We start from the raw sequence: 14470 nt of genomic DNA, 5'->3' as shown, positions 1-14470 counted from the left end.
GAAGGAAGCTGAGGCGGGAAGCGAGAGGGAGGGGGAAAGGGTATATACGGAGGAATTGGAAGGAAAGAGAATCTAGGAAAGAGGAAGGAAGAAAAGAAGCGAAAGAGGGAAAGGAAAGGAAGGGGAGTACAAAGGAAAGCAAACAGCAACAGACCTTATGGTCCTTTCGAGGCTGCTTGTTACAGAGAAGACTATCACTATGATATCTAATTCTACAAGTTGAAGGTAAGAGTAGTAAAGCAAGAAGGCTCTCCTCCACTCACCAAATCCTCCAGTCGAAGCTGGCAGGAAAAAAGTGAGAAGGACCACCATGCAGCATGGAAAAGCTGACATGGAATCTTCATAGGAAAGACTGAAAAGTGGTAAACTATATTCTGTCCTACTATATCTATACACTACGTGTCAATAAGCTACAATTATCATAAATTACATAGTCTTCTGTGTTATAGTTTCAAATATTTCCTTGTTATAGTTTCAAAAGAAAGGAGAGAGAGAGGGGAGGGATGGAAAAGGGAAGGGAAGGAGAGTCAGGTGAGGAAGGGAGAGGAGGGACAGTAAGAGGGCGCTGAAGACAGGGAAAGAAAGGAGGGAAAGTAAGAGGGGGTTGAAGAGGGAGGGATGGAGGGAATGAGATTAAGGGTGGGAGGAAAGGACGGGGAGGGGGAGGGAGAAATGGGAAGTGAGAGGAAGAGAAAGGAACGAAGAAGGGAAGGGGGGAGACAAGGACAAAGAATGGTATAACAGAGAGGAAGAGGAAGAGAAAGTGGAGGAGAAAGGGGAGAGAAAGGGGGGAAGGAAGGGAGAGATTAGGAGAGCAGGAGGAAAGGGGAAGGGAGAGAGAGAGAGAGAGAGAGTCTCCTCGTGTGATCACTAAGTCCACTTGATCTGCCTATAGTCTGTCTGTCTGTCTGTCTGTCTGTCTGTCTGTCTCTGTCTCTGTCTGTCTGTTTGTCTGTCTGTCTGTCTGTCTGTCTGTCTCTCTCTCTCTCTCTCTCTCTCTCTCTCTCTCTCTCTCTCTCTCTCTCTCTCTCTCTCACCGATTTTGCTTTTTCCTATCATTTCCATATTTACAATTTTCTTTGTCTTTGCTCTTATTTTTTCCTTTTTCTTATTTTCCTGTCTTTTTCTCTGCTGTTTTTCTTTACTAATTTCCTATTATTTACTGTCTTTCGTTTTTCTCTTGTTTTCCATGTGTGTGTGTGTGTGTGTGTGTGTGTGTGTGTGTGTGTGTGTGTGTGTGTGTGTGTGTCTACGGCGAGGTGTTTTTGTTTTTCTCATTTTTCGTGCCGGTTAGGTGGGGTGAGGGGGAGAGGGGGGGAGGGGGAGGAGGAGGAGCAGGAGGAGGAGGAGCAGGAGGAGGAGGAGCAGGAGGAGGAGGAGGAGGGAGGGAGGGAGGGGGAGACGAGAAGTAAGGGTGTGGGAGAACCTTCTGGCTTTATGGTGAATCTCTCTCTCTCTCTCTCTCTCTTGCTTTCCTCCTTCCCTCATCCCCACCATTCTTGTTTTCCTCCCTCCATCCCTCCTTGTTGGGGACCTTAATCTGCCAAGGATAGATTGGAGAAATCAGACAGGAGATGCAGAGTCAGAGGAATTTCTAGAGGTAGTACAGGATAATTTCCTTTATAAGTATATCAGGGAGCCCACCAGAGGTAATAATATACTAGATTTGGTTTTAGCTAATAAAGAAAATATCATTAGCGATATAGAGGTTGGTGGACGACTTGGTAATAGCGATCATGAAGAAATTAAGTTCAAATTTATTTGGGATGTCTGTTCCACTGAAAATACCTCCACCGTTCCTAATTTTCGTCTAGGAGATTTCGATGGCTTAAGAGCTTATTTTCGAACGGTATTCCACAGGGAGATTAGCTATTTGAGGGAATGTCAGGTTAGTGGGGATCCCCAGGTCATAGGTCAGGCGCAGGAAGCACGTGGGGACGTCCGTCAGGTGTCTGTGAGGGGGAGGTGGTAGATAGGAATGTAGTCCAGGTGACGGAAATTAACTCAGCTCCAGTACCAAACAGACGTTCGACCAGTGAGAAGTATAACGAGTTAATAAATATAATATACGGAGGCCAAGATAGATATATTCCTTCAAAACCGTTTAGAACTAACAATTCAGAACCAAGATGGTTAAACAACAGATTAAAATCTCTCATAGGCCAAAGGAAAGGAATATATAGAAAAATAAAACGTGGAGAGGAACACTTACGTAACCGGTACACAATTTTAAATAGAGAAGTAAAGAGGAGATAAGAAAAGCAAAGAGAAGTTATGAAATTAAGGTTGCCAGTGAATCAAAAGAAAACCCCAAGGGTTTTATCAACTGTACCGAACGAAAAATAAAGACAGGATAGGACCACTCAGAACAGAATCAGGTGACATTACCAGTGAAGATAAAGAAATGTGCTCCATCCTAAATAATTATTTCATATCAGTATTCACCAAGGAAAATCTAAGCCTGGTCCCTCAAGCAGCAAATATTTACCATGAGAATACGGAAAATATTCTTAGTAAAATAACCATTAGTAAGGAGGACGTATTGAAAGAAATTAACAAGTTAAAACCTCAAAAATCGCCAGGTCCGGACGATATATATGCAAAAATTATAAAAGAAACCAAAGAAAAAATTATGTCAGCCACTTTTAACGTTATTTAATGACTCTTTAAGTTCAGGAGAAGTTCCAGAGGCGTGGAAAACCGCAAACGTAGTGCCCATCTTTAAAAAGGGTGATAAATCAGCTGCGTCGAATTATCGTCCGATAAGTCTAACGTCAATAGTAGGAAAAATGTTAGAGTCAATTTTGGGAAATAAGATTAGAGAACACTTAGAAAAATTTAATCTTATAAGCGAAAGTCAGCACGGATTCAGGCAAGGACGATCCTGCCTCACAAATTTGTTGTCATTCTACTCGGAGGTCTATGAGGCAGTAGATAGCGATAAAGCTTACGATGTTATTTATCTGGACTTTAGTAAAGCTTTTGATAGAGTCCCACACGAAAGGTTAGTTAGAAAGGTTCGAGCACACGGTATAGACGGCGATATCTTAAAATGGATAGAATCCTGGCTGAAAGGACGAAAGCAGAGAGTATTAATAAATGGAACTAAGTCGGACTGGGGATTAGTAACTAGCGGTGTACCACAGGGTTCAGTACTCGGTCCCTTATTATTTATCATATATATAAATGATCTAGACTTAGGAGTCAATAGCAGAATCAGCAAATTTGCCGACGATACAAAAATAGGGCGTATCATTAACTCGACTGACGATTGCCATAACTTACAAAAAGACCTCGATACATTGTCCAAATGGTCTAAAACTTGGCAAATGGAATTTAACGTTGAAAAATGTAAAGTACTTAACGTAGGCAAGACCATTGGAGATACTAAATACAGCTTAGATAACAAAGAAATTAGCAAATCGGAATGCGAGAGAGATCTAGGAGTTATGATTAGTAACGACCTTAAACCTAGGCAACAGTGCATTAATGCGAGAAATAAAGCAAATAGGGTCCTAGGATTTATTTCGAGAAGCGTGAGCAATAGATCATCTAAAGTAATACTGAAACTTTATCTAGCATTAGTAAGGCCACATTTAGACTACGCAGTACAATTTTGGTGTCCTTACTATAGAATGGATATTAATTCGTTAGAAAATGTACAGAGAAGAATGACTAAAATGATACATGACGTCCGGAACCTGTCATATGAAGACAGACTGAAAAGACTAAGTCTGCATTCGCTAGAGGCGTAGAGTAAGGGAGACTTAATTGAGGTTTTTAAGTGGATGAATGGTATAAATAAGGGAGATATTAGCAAGGTACTTAAAGTGAGCATACAGGATAGAACTAGAAATAATGGTTTCAAACTAGAAAAATTCCGTTTCAGAAAGGAAATCGGTAGAAATTGGTTTGGTAATAGAGTAGTAGACGAATGGAATAAGCTACCTAGTAAAGTAGTTGCTGCCTCTTCCATTGAGAGTTTCAAGCATAGGCTAGATAAGCATATGACAAATAAGGGGTGGATATAGAATAAAGAAAATATTATAACCAATACTAATTAAAAAATAAATTTTCTTTTCAGGTTACACTATGATAGTCTCTATTCTCCTTTCACACTTTCCTGTAAAATGTCCACGCCAGTTTTTCTATACGGCGTGGTGTTCTTTCTGACTTTTTCCTGCCGGCTTCGGCTGGAGGGTTTGGAGGGCGGGGGAGAGCCTTCTTCTTTGCTATCCTTATCTCATTCTAGTAGTTCAGTTACTCTTCTAGGAGCTGCCTAGCATGGGCCAACCGGCCTACTGCAGTTATCCTCTCTTCTTATGTTCTTATGTTCTTATGTTCTCTCTCCCTCCTTGTTATCCTTCTTTCCTCCTTTCCTCCCTTTCTCCCTCCCCCTTCCCTCCCACCTTCCTCTCTCCCTTTTGTTTTCCTCCTCTTCCCCATCCCTATTTATTGCCCTCCCTCCCTTCCTTCCTCCTTCTTTCCTCCTTCCTTCCCTCCTTGCTCTTTTCCTTCCCTCCATTCCACCTCTCTCTCTCTCTCTCTCTCTCTCTCTCTCTCTCTCACCGGCGAGGAAGGCAAACAGTGAGCTATAAATAGATCGGGGGAAGGGTGGCTAAAGGAGAGAGAGAGAGAGAGAGAGAGAGAGAGAGAGAGAGAGAGAGAGAGAGAGAGAGAGAGAGAGAGAGAATCATTATTACTTAGATAGATATAGACTGATAGATAAATATATATAGATACTGTACACACAGATATACAGACAGATAAACAGATAGATAGATAGATGGATAAACTGAGATAAAATAAAACATATTAAATTAAATGAAAACAGAGAGACAGACAGACAAACACACATATAACTAGACAGACAGACAGACAGACAGATACACAAAGGAAAACAAACGACCAAAACTCTTTACAATTTCTGCCTATACTCTGTTCACTGCAACTTGGCTTTATTTCCGTCCCTTTGCAGCTTATCACACGTAACTCAGGAATACACTGGTACGATTCTACATCCTTTCCACAGCATTTCTTCGTGACAAGCGCCATATTCTAGTGTAAATTTATTGGTAAATCTTAGCATTCATGATGGAGAGATGGCAATTTGAGGACAAGTTAGAGTAAAAAGGAAAAATTATGGTAAGATTCATCCCATTCTATACGATTTATTATTATTATTATTATTATTATTATTATTGGCTCAATCGGTAGAGAGGTGGCCAGCGATCCTACAGGACCAAGGTTCAAATCCCCCCTGGGGCAGGGAACAGTTTAAGGATTTGTCTATCTATCTATTGCCAGACGCCTCAATCCCGTTTGGGGTGGCCACAAACAAATCGCCTCCAAGTCGTCCTGTCCCCCGCCATTTCACTGCCCTGCTCCCAACTCACACCCCCCTCTCTCATATACCTCTCCACCCCATCCCCCCATCTCATCCTCGGCCTCCCCCTCCCTCTTCCCCCTTCCACCTTACTCACATACACTCTCTTCGTCAGTCGTTCACCCTCCATCCTCTCCACATGGCCAAACCACCTCAGTGTGTTCCTCATAACGCTTCCTATCACATCCACATCCACACCACAACGCTCCTTTATATCCTCATTCGTCAGCCTGTCTCTCCATGTGACTCCACAGGCTCCTCTTAAATAACTCATTTCCACTGCTCTCACTCTTGACTTGTGTCCTTCCAACAACGTCCAAGCTTCACTTCCATACGTTAGAGTTGGTATCACAATACTGTCATGTAGTAACTTTTTCACTTCCATGCTCACTTCCCTGTTTCTTATCACTGCTTTCAAAAAACCAGCAACCTTTCTTCCCTGCTGTACCCTTTCAAGCACTTCACCCTCCAAACCTCCATCCTTACTCATCACACTACCCAAGTACTTAAACGCACTCACATTTTCAAATTCCTCACCATCCAACCTCGCTGTACATTCACTGACTTCACCTCTCTCAAAGACCATCACTTTACTCTTCCCTACATTCACCTTTAGATTCCGTTTCTTACACACTCTCCCAAACTCATCCACCAAGCCTTGCAGCTCCCCTTCGTCTTCACTCAACAATACAGTATCATCTGCAAACAACAGTACAGGGAGTTTCCAAACACTATCCTCTCTCACCAGGGCCACTCCAACATCCACTACCCTACCTTGTACCTCTTTTATTACCCCATCCATGTACAGATTGAACAACCATGGAGACATGACACATCAATGTTTCAACCCAACTTTCAAAGAGAAAAATTCACTTAGTTCACCATCCACACGCACTGCAGCCTTCGCACCATCGTACACACTCTTCACAGCATTCAACAACTTCCCATCTACTCCATATATTCTTAACACTTTCCACAATCCTTGTCTATCCACCCTGTCATATGCTTTCTCCAAATCCATGAAAGCCGCATACAACTTCTTTCCCTTCTCTATAAACTTTTCCACTAAAGATCTAAGAATGAATATCTGATCTACACAACCTCTTCCCTTCCTAAAGCCTCCCTGTTCTTCTCCAACTAATTTCTCTGTTCTTTCTCTAACTCTGTCAATAAGTATCCTACCATACACTTTTCCTATTATACTAAGAAGACAAATGCCCCTGTGATTACCACACACTTCTTTTTCCCATTTTCCTTTGTACAAGGGAATAATTATACCTGACTTCCAATCCCCCGGGACTCTACCTTCCTCCCAGGCCAATCTGCACATCTTCCACATCCATTCTACTACTATCTCTCCCCCATGCTTCAGCATTTCACCACACACTCCATCAATTCCTGGGGCTTTCCCCCATTTAACTTTCTTCATTGCTTCCACAACTTCTATCCTACTGATTTCTTCCTGTCTTCTCACCTCCCTCCTTCTCCCAGCCATTCCCCAGCTACTTATACTCGCATTACTTCCATCCTCTATGTTCAACAATTCCTTAAAGTGTTCTCTCCATCTGCTCACTTTTTCTCCCTTCTCCACTAGTAATCTACCATTTTTATCTTTCACTCCCCTGCTAACTTCACTTCCACCCTGTCTTACTCTTTTCACCTCTTTCCAGGACATTTTCTTACAGTCCCTCCAATTTACACTCAAATTCCTTCCAAATTCCTCATCCACTCTCTTCTTACTCTCTCTTACTAATCTTTTCACCTCTCTCTTTCTTTCTACATATAACTCTCTCTTCCGCCTCTCAACTTCTTCCACGCCCCTATTTCTCATCCATTCATTGTATGCTTTCTTCTTTTGTGCCACAGCCTGTCTCACCTCTTCAGTCCACCACGCTGTTCCTTGCACCCCCCTCCGTCTTCTCTTCCTTCCACACACCACATCACCTGCTGCACATATTTCTTCTGTAAATATCCTACACACACCTTCCACGTCTCCCATCTGCTCCAATTCATATTTGCCCAATCGTTCCTCCATTTCTCTCTTATACTCTGCCTTTTTCTCATCCTCTTGTAACCTTTCCACTCTCCTTGCAACTACTCCTTCCTCTCGTCTTTCCCTTCTTCTATTCCTCCATCTTACTTGAATTCTAATTCTGGCCACCACCAAGTAGTGGTCAGAAAGTCCACTCCCCCAATCTCTATAAGCTCTTGCATCCATTACACATCTTCGCATCCTTTCATCCACACACACATAATCAATCATTGCCTTCCTTTCATTCAGTTCACCACCCACCCTTCTCATCACTCGCCATGTATACCTGTGGATCATTTTATGCCTGAAGAGGGTATTGGCTATCACCAACCCCCTCCCAGCACAAATGTCCACTTATAACTCACTCCCATTCTCATCTATCTCAGCAGGCACACCCCACTCACCAACTATTCCATCCACCTTCACATTCCCAACTTTACCATTCATATCACCGATCAAAAACACTCATTCCTTCCAAACTTTTCCATGCACACTTCTACATTTGTCCAGAACTCTTCTCTCACTCTTCTAGCACGATCTTGCGTTGGCGCATACACACACACAATCGCCCACATTTGTATTCCAACTTTCAACTTTACCCACATAATCCTTGACCCAACTGATCCATACTGTCTTATGCTCTTCTTCCATCTTTTACTTACAACTATACATACTTCTTCCTTTGCCCTCTCATTCTCACCTACTCCTGCACATATACCCCATCCATACTCCCATTCTCTCACTTTCTTCTCTCCATTTTGTTTCAGTTATTCCACATACATCCACTGTCGCACCCTCAAGCACCTGGAGAATCTCTCTCTCTTTCATATAAAGCAGACTTTACCGATGTACACACCAAAAGACCCGCCGACATGTCGTAAAAACACCCCCGCTAATACCAATACACCAGTCCTGTATGAGACAGCCTTAGCATGTATTCAATATGGACGGTGGATGTTAGCGCCGAAGTGGTGACATGTAGAGGTGTATGAAATGTAGGGCCTTGGGAGCAGACTGTGAAGTCTATGCCCAGAGTCGGACACAAAAAAATATTATAGTTATTTATTATATTATGTATTAATTATAATTACAATTATATATAATACGTAATCTTTCTCTAATTACGTACTGTTCCCTGAGCAAAATAAATGACTTATTATAATCAGAAGCATCTATATAAGTCATTTGACAAAAAATTATACACACAGGATAAGAAATACATATATGGCTGCAAAAACAGATACATAAATAGATAGATATAATAAGGATGAGATGTATAGCCAAAGCAGAGATATGCAGTGGTTAAAGTGACAAACACATAGATAAAAACTATTAGACATGTAGATAGAAACGAGACAGATGGATAGAAAGAATGACATATAGATACAAAGAACAGACAAATGGACAGAAAGGCAGATGGACAGAAAGAATGATAAAAAGATGGAAAGACAGGTGGACAGAAAGGCAGATGGACAGAAAGAATGATAAAAAGATGGAGAGACAGATGGACAGAAAGAATGACAGATGGACAGAATGAATGACAAACAGATGGAGAGAAGAATGAGATAAATGGATGCAAAGACTGAGAGACAGGTGGATAGAAAGGACAGGCAGACAGAAAGAATGACAGGCTGATGGATAGAAAGAATGACAGACAAATGAATAAAAAGGAGACAGATGGATAGAATGAATGAGGCAGAGAGATAGAAAGAATGAGGCAGATGGATAGAATGAATGAGGCAGAAAGAAAGAACGAATGAGATAGATAGAAAGGGAAGGCGGATGGATAGATACACAGCTATACAGAACACCAGATAAACAAATAGATACTCAGTGTGTATACAGTGAATACCATGACGTAAACAAAATACCAGGGTAAACACGTGTCAGGACAGGTGATACCACGTGTTGTGTGACCACGTGGTGACATCAGCTGACTCCTGCACCTACCACGTGGATGACTGTTTACAAAATGCTTTGTGGTCGCAGTAGTAGTAGTAGTAATAGTAGAGGCTGAGTAGTGATGGTAATAGTAGTAGTAGTAGTAATGAGACCAATTACAAAATGGCATCAACAATAATAACAATAACGACAACAATAATAATAGTAATAATAAATAATAATAATAACAACAACAACAATCATCATCATCATCATCCAACCCTCTGACCCACAAAATGATGACGTGAGTAATAATGATTATAATTAAAAAATAACTAATGCTAATGACAATAATAATAATAATAATGATAAATTAAAAATAATTCTCTCTCTCCCTCCCTCTCTCTCTCTCTCTCTCTCTCTCTCTCTCTCTCTTTCCCGTGAGTCATCTAATCAATACAAGACAGACAGAAAGAGAGAGAGAGAGAGAGAGAGAGAGAGAGAGAGAGAGAGAGAGAGAGAGAGAGAAAATCCAATACATCTTGACGTCCATTCACCACCCACGAGAGAGAGAGAGAGAGAGAGAGAGAGAGAGAGAGAGAGAGAGAGAGAGAGAGAGAGAGAGAGAGAGAGAGACTTGCATCCTAACATTACCATTTGTGAACATCCCTCATGTGTGCACTTTCCCCGCCTACATGTGTACGTGCGTGCGTGTGTGCGTGGGCGTGGGCGTGTAGGAGGCAGGTGAAAGTCTACATGGATACACAGGGTCCACTACATAAAGAAAAAAAGGAAAAAAAAGGAAAAGAAAAAAGGTAAATGAAAGAGAAAATAGGCAAGTTCAAATTTCTTAGTAGGTCTCTCTCTCTCTCTCTCTCTCTCTCGTGGGTGGTGAATGGACGTGATGAAAATGTATTCTCTCTCTCTCTCTCTCTCTCTTAGCTGGGAGTGAGGCAGAGGAGCCTGAGAGTACGAGGAGAAATATAAAACGAAGAAATATGAAACTATGGGAATAAAAATGAGAAAAAAAAATAAAAAAAAGGGGCATGTGAACAGAAAAATGAATAACGGGAGAATGAAATAATAACGAAAAAAAGTGAAAAGGGTGAAAGGAATAACAGTAATAATAAATGAATGAAAAACATGGGTGAGAGGATGCAAAACGAATGAACGATGCAGACAGGTTAGCGAGAAATGAATGAAAAGTCTTGGTCAAAAAACAGGCATGGGTAAAATGAAAATGAGTAAAAAATGAATGATAAAATGAATGGAAATGTGGGTGAAAAAAAATGAATGAAAATGTCGGTAGGTGAAAAAAAAGAAAAAGAAAAAACTCGTGGGTGAAAGGAAAATTAATAATAATCGATAAATAAATAAATACTCAGCACTACAATTTGGCTCTATACTCCGTCCACTTTAACTTGACCTAAAAATGCCATCTCTCCATTTTGAATGCTTAAGTTGTAAAAGAGATTAACGCTAGAATATTGCGTTAGTCACGAAGAAGAGCCAAGGAGAGCATGCAGAGCCGCAATACTGTCTTCTGGCACTGAGCTGCAACAAGATTAACACTAGAATATGGTGCTAGTCACGAAGAAATGCTATGGAAAGGATATAGAGCCGTCGTATTGACTTATTCTGCCAGTGAGTTACGTAAAACAAAAGGACATTAATTTAAATGTAGTTATCACCGAAAGAGAGAGAGAGAGAGAGAGAGAGAGAGAGAGAGAGAGAGAATTTTGGCAGTTCAAAGTGGCCGGTTTTAAAGTGAATGACTTTCTTTACATAAGCTTAAGAACAGGAGAGAGAGAGAGAGAGAGAGAGAGAGAGAGAGAGAGAGAGAGAGAAATACCGTTACCGGTAGGTGAGTTCATAGGAGAGAAGGTTGTATGGGTGACAGGGGGTAGGAAGGGTGGGAGGGAAAGTGGTAGCCTGAAAGAGAGAGAGAGAGAGAGAGAGAGAGGGAGAGAGAGGAAGGTTGGCTTGCGAGGGAGGTAGGTTACAGTACGTAGGTAGGTGGGGTTTCAGGTAGGTATTGATTGATAGGTCGGTGGCTAGGTAGGTAGATGCGTAGGTACAGTGTATAGGTAGGTAGGCTGGGAAGTAGGTGGGTAGAAACGTAGGCATATAGGTAGGTAGGCTGGAAAGTGGTAGGTACTGAATGATACGTAGGTAGATGCGTAGGTATTTAGGTAGGTAGATACGTAGGCACATAGGTAGGTACGCTGGGAAGTGGTAGGTACTGATTGATAGGTAGAGTATACAGATAAACAGACAAGGGTGTAGGTAGGAAGATGGATATACTCGTATAAAAAAAAGTAAGCAGGTAAGTAGGAACAGACATGGGTTTAGGTGGGTAAGTAGGTAGGAACAGACATGGTGGGTAGGTAGGCAGGTAGATACATGGGCGTAGCAGGTAGATACATGGGTGTAGATAGGCAGGTAGGTAGATACAGATAGAAAGATAAGGGGGTTTACGCTAAGGTACACAGGTATATAGAACGCAGAGGTAAACCAAAAAGGTGGGTGTAGGTTAAGCTGGGAGTAAGCACGGAATAGAAAAGGCTTCAGGCACTGCAGTACATACGGTAGGTAGGTAGGTAGGTAGGTAGATAGGTAGGAAAACAGAAGGCAATGAGGTCGTAGTTTGGTTGGGCAGGGTGTGAGATAGGTCAACAAGCAGGCAATAGGGCAGGTTGGGTAGGCTCAATGTATCAGTGGTTGTAGGTAGGTAGGTAGGTAGGTCTAGACAGGGAGGTAGGTAGATCTAAGTAGGGAGGTAGGTAGGAAGGAATGCAACGTAGGTCTATAAGGAAGAAAGGTAGTCAGATAGTGTGACAGGTAAACAGGTAAGAAGTGGGGCAGATGGGTATGTAGGTTGACAGTAAGGCAGGTTGACAGGCAGCTAGGTAAGTAGGTAAGAAGGTAGGTAGATACAGGCAGATAGAAAGATAGGTATAGGTCGACAGGTGGGAAAATAGGTAGGTAATAGATCGATAAGTAGAAAGGTAGGTAGGCATAGATCGACAGATGGAGAGATAGGCAGGTAAGCAAAGGTCGAAAGGTGGAGGGCAATTAGGTTGAGAGGTAGGCAGGATGTCACCCAGGGAGGTCGACAAGCAGGAATGTAGGTATGCTGATAGGTAGGAAGGTAGGCAGGTGCCGCTCGACAGGTAGGAAGGCAAGCAGGTGACAGGTGAGCAGACAGACAGGCAGGAAGACAAGCAGTAAGGCAGGTCGGTAGGAAATGATGTAGGTCGACAGGGATGAAGGCGTCAAATATTTTTCCCACGTAACACAGCCCTCACTGCTTTGCACCCTGCCAGATGGACCTCACTCTAGCACACCTCCAGCCTCACACGACCAAGCCTTGGAAATTTATAAACATTTTTCGATATATGGGACGGATTTTTAGTGGATGTTTGGTTTTGTGTGAATAGAGAGGTAAAGAAAGTTAACCCCAGCGAAGCATGCAGATCATAGTAACAAAGCAGCAGGCATGTCAAAATTCTATATGGCTTTTAGTTCCATTTAACCAACGCTGAAATTTAATAAGAATTTATATAATACAACAATACAGGGGTCTGCTGATACCTGGGAGATCAAATTGTAGCTAGGAAGATGCAGGAATGAAAACCCAGCTGGTGAGTAACGGAGAGACCCAATGAAGGCAAGTCATGTTGTGAAGATAAAGTCTTACTTTTTGCCTATACCCGTTAATATTAAGGAAAAATCACATCACACTTCACAAACAAATACCTTTAAAACAAGGTGATGAACTAGCAGTGGAAAGTTACGTAAATGCAGAATGTTTTAAGTTGTGAATGCCAGGAGTGAGCGGGTTGGCAGCCCTGGAGTTCAATGTGCCGGCGAGCGAAACTTTCCGGAACCGATAATGCATTTCCTACACAAGACCCTCACCAGTTACCTACCTCAGATAACACGCAGCCCTTTAATAGAATGGCAGATATTTAGCAGCCGTTATAACATTACAAAGTATATATCAACTGGGTGACTTAAGAACTCTAGAGAGCATATCGATATATTAATACTGGTTGCCTCTATCTGAAACATTATGAGAAATGGTGACTGCGGGAATGCGGTGGTGCCACATTGTACCTTCTCCTGTCACTGGTTCATCAATGCGCTGGTGCCACGTCTACGGGACCTACCTTCAAGAATGTCAACAATAATTTGTCCTAGATTTTAATGAAAACTAAGCTCTAAATCAGCTGAACTCCACACTGTTCCGCACTCGACTTGAATCACTACCATACTATCACTGACTTTGTGCTGGGTGAAGACCAACATTATAGGCCAGGGATGAACAAGAAATGGCTTTCTCACACACACACACACAGACACAAGGCATATCTAAGGAATCCTCGTACTTACCCACTCGGCGTTTGTCCTGAAGGCGTAGATGTCAGGCAAGGCAGCTGTTCAAATTAGCCCAAGCTCGACAGCAGTTCCGTGATGCAGAAAATTGCACTCGATTTTGCATAACACGGAACAGTAGTACACGCTCTCATTATTATCTGATTGTCCGTAGTAAACTACTAATCCGTTTGATTTTCATTCATTTATCGTGAGACGAATCAATGTGCACCAGTTAATCACTGACAATGTAAACAAATGAAACCTGTAAGAAGCACTGTCCTGGAAAATTAATTATACTGTACTTTTATTTCATCCTCTACGCTGGATACTTTGACTTTCAGCATTACTTCACGTTGGAATGCCCCAATGAATTCCTGGGGGGAAAAACTGATTTTTCTTTATTTTCATTTGTAATATGCTGTAGTACACAATGCATGTAGTTTCCTTCCCTACTGAAGCCTCGTCTCATTTCTTGCGCAATCTTATCACCTTCACCATATCTTTCAGGTTTCACATGAAAATCTAATGCGCATTATTTTGCAATAATTTTCCATCTGTGCATAATATTCTATCCTCTTCTGAAAATAGGGAACATTCAACACATGTAAAGTTTTTTTTTTTTTTTTAAATATTCTTCAAAAATGTAAATATGGAACATTCAACTCATGGTACAAATACTATTTCTTATGAGACAATAATCGAATCTTCAAAAAATATATCAGACAATGCTCCAGACCTAGTAATGAATGAACCTTTAAAAAAAAATAATAAGTTATTCCCATACCCATCTT

This window comes from Coenobita brevimanus, chromosome 21 (genome assembly GCF_032717465.1).
Source record: "Coenobita brevimanus isolate Jiangsu-jjx chromosome 21, ASM3271746v2, whole genome shotgun sequence".
In the NCBI taxonomy this organism is placed as follows: domain Eukaryota; kingdom Metazoa; phylum Arthropoda; class Malacostraca; order Decapoda; family Coenobitidae; genus Coenobita; species Coenobita brevimanus.
Note: the sequence above shows the minus strand (reverse complement) of the source record.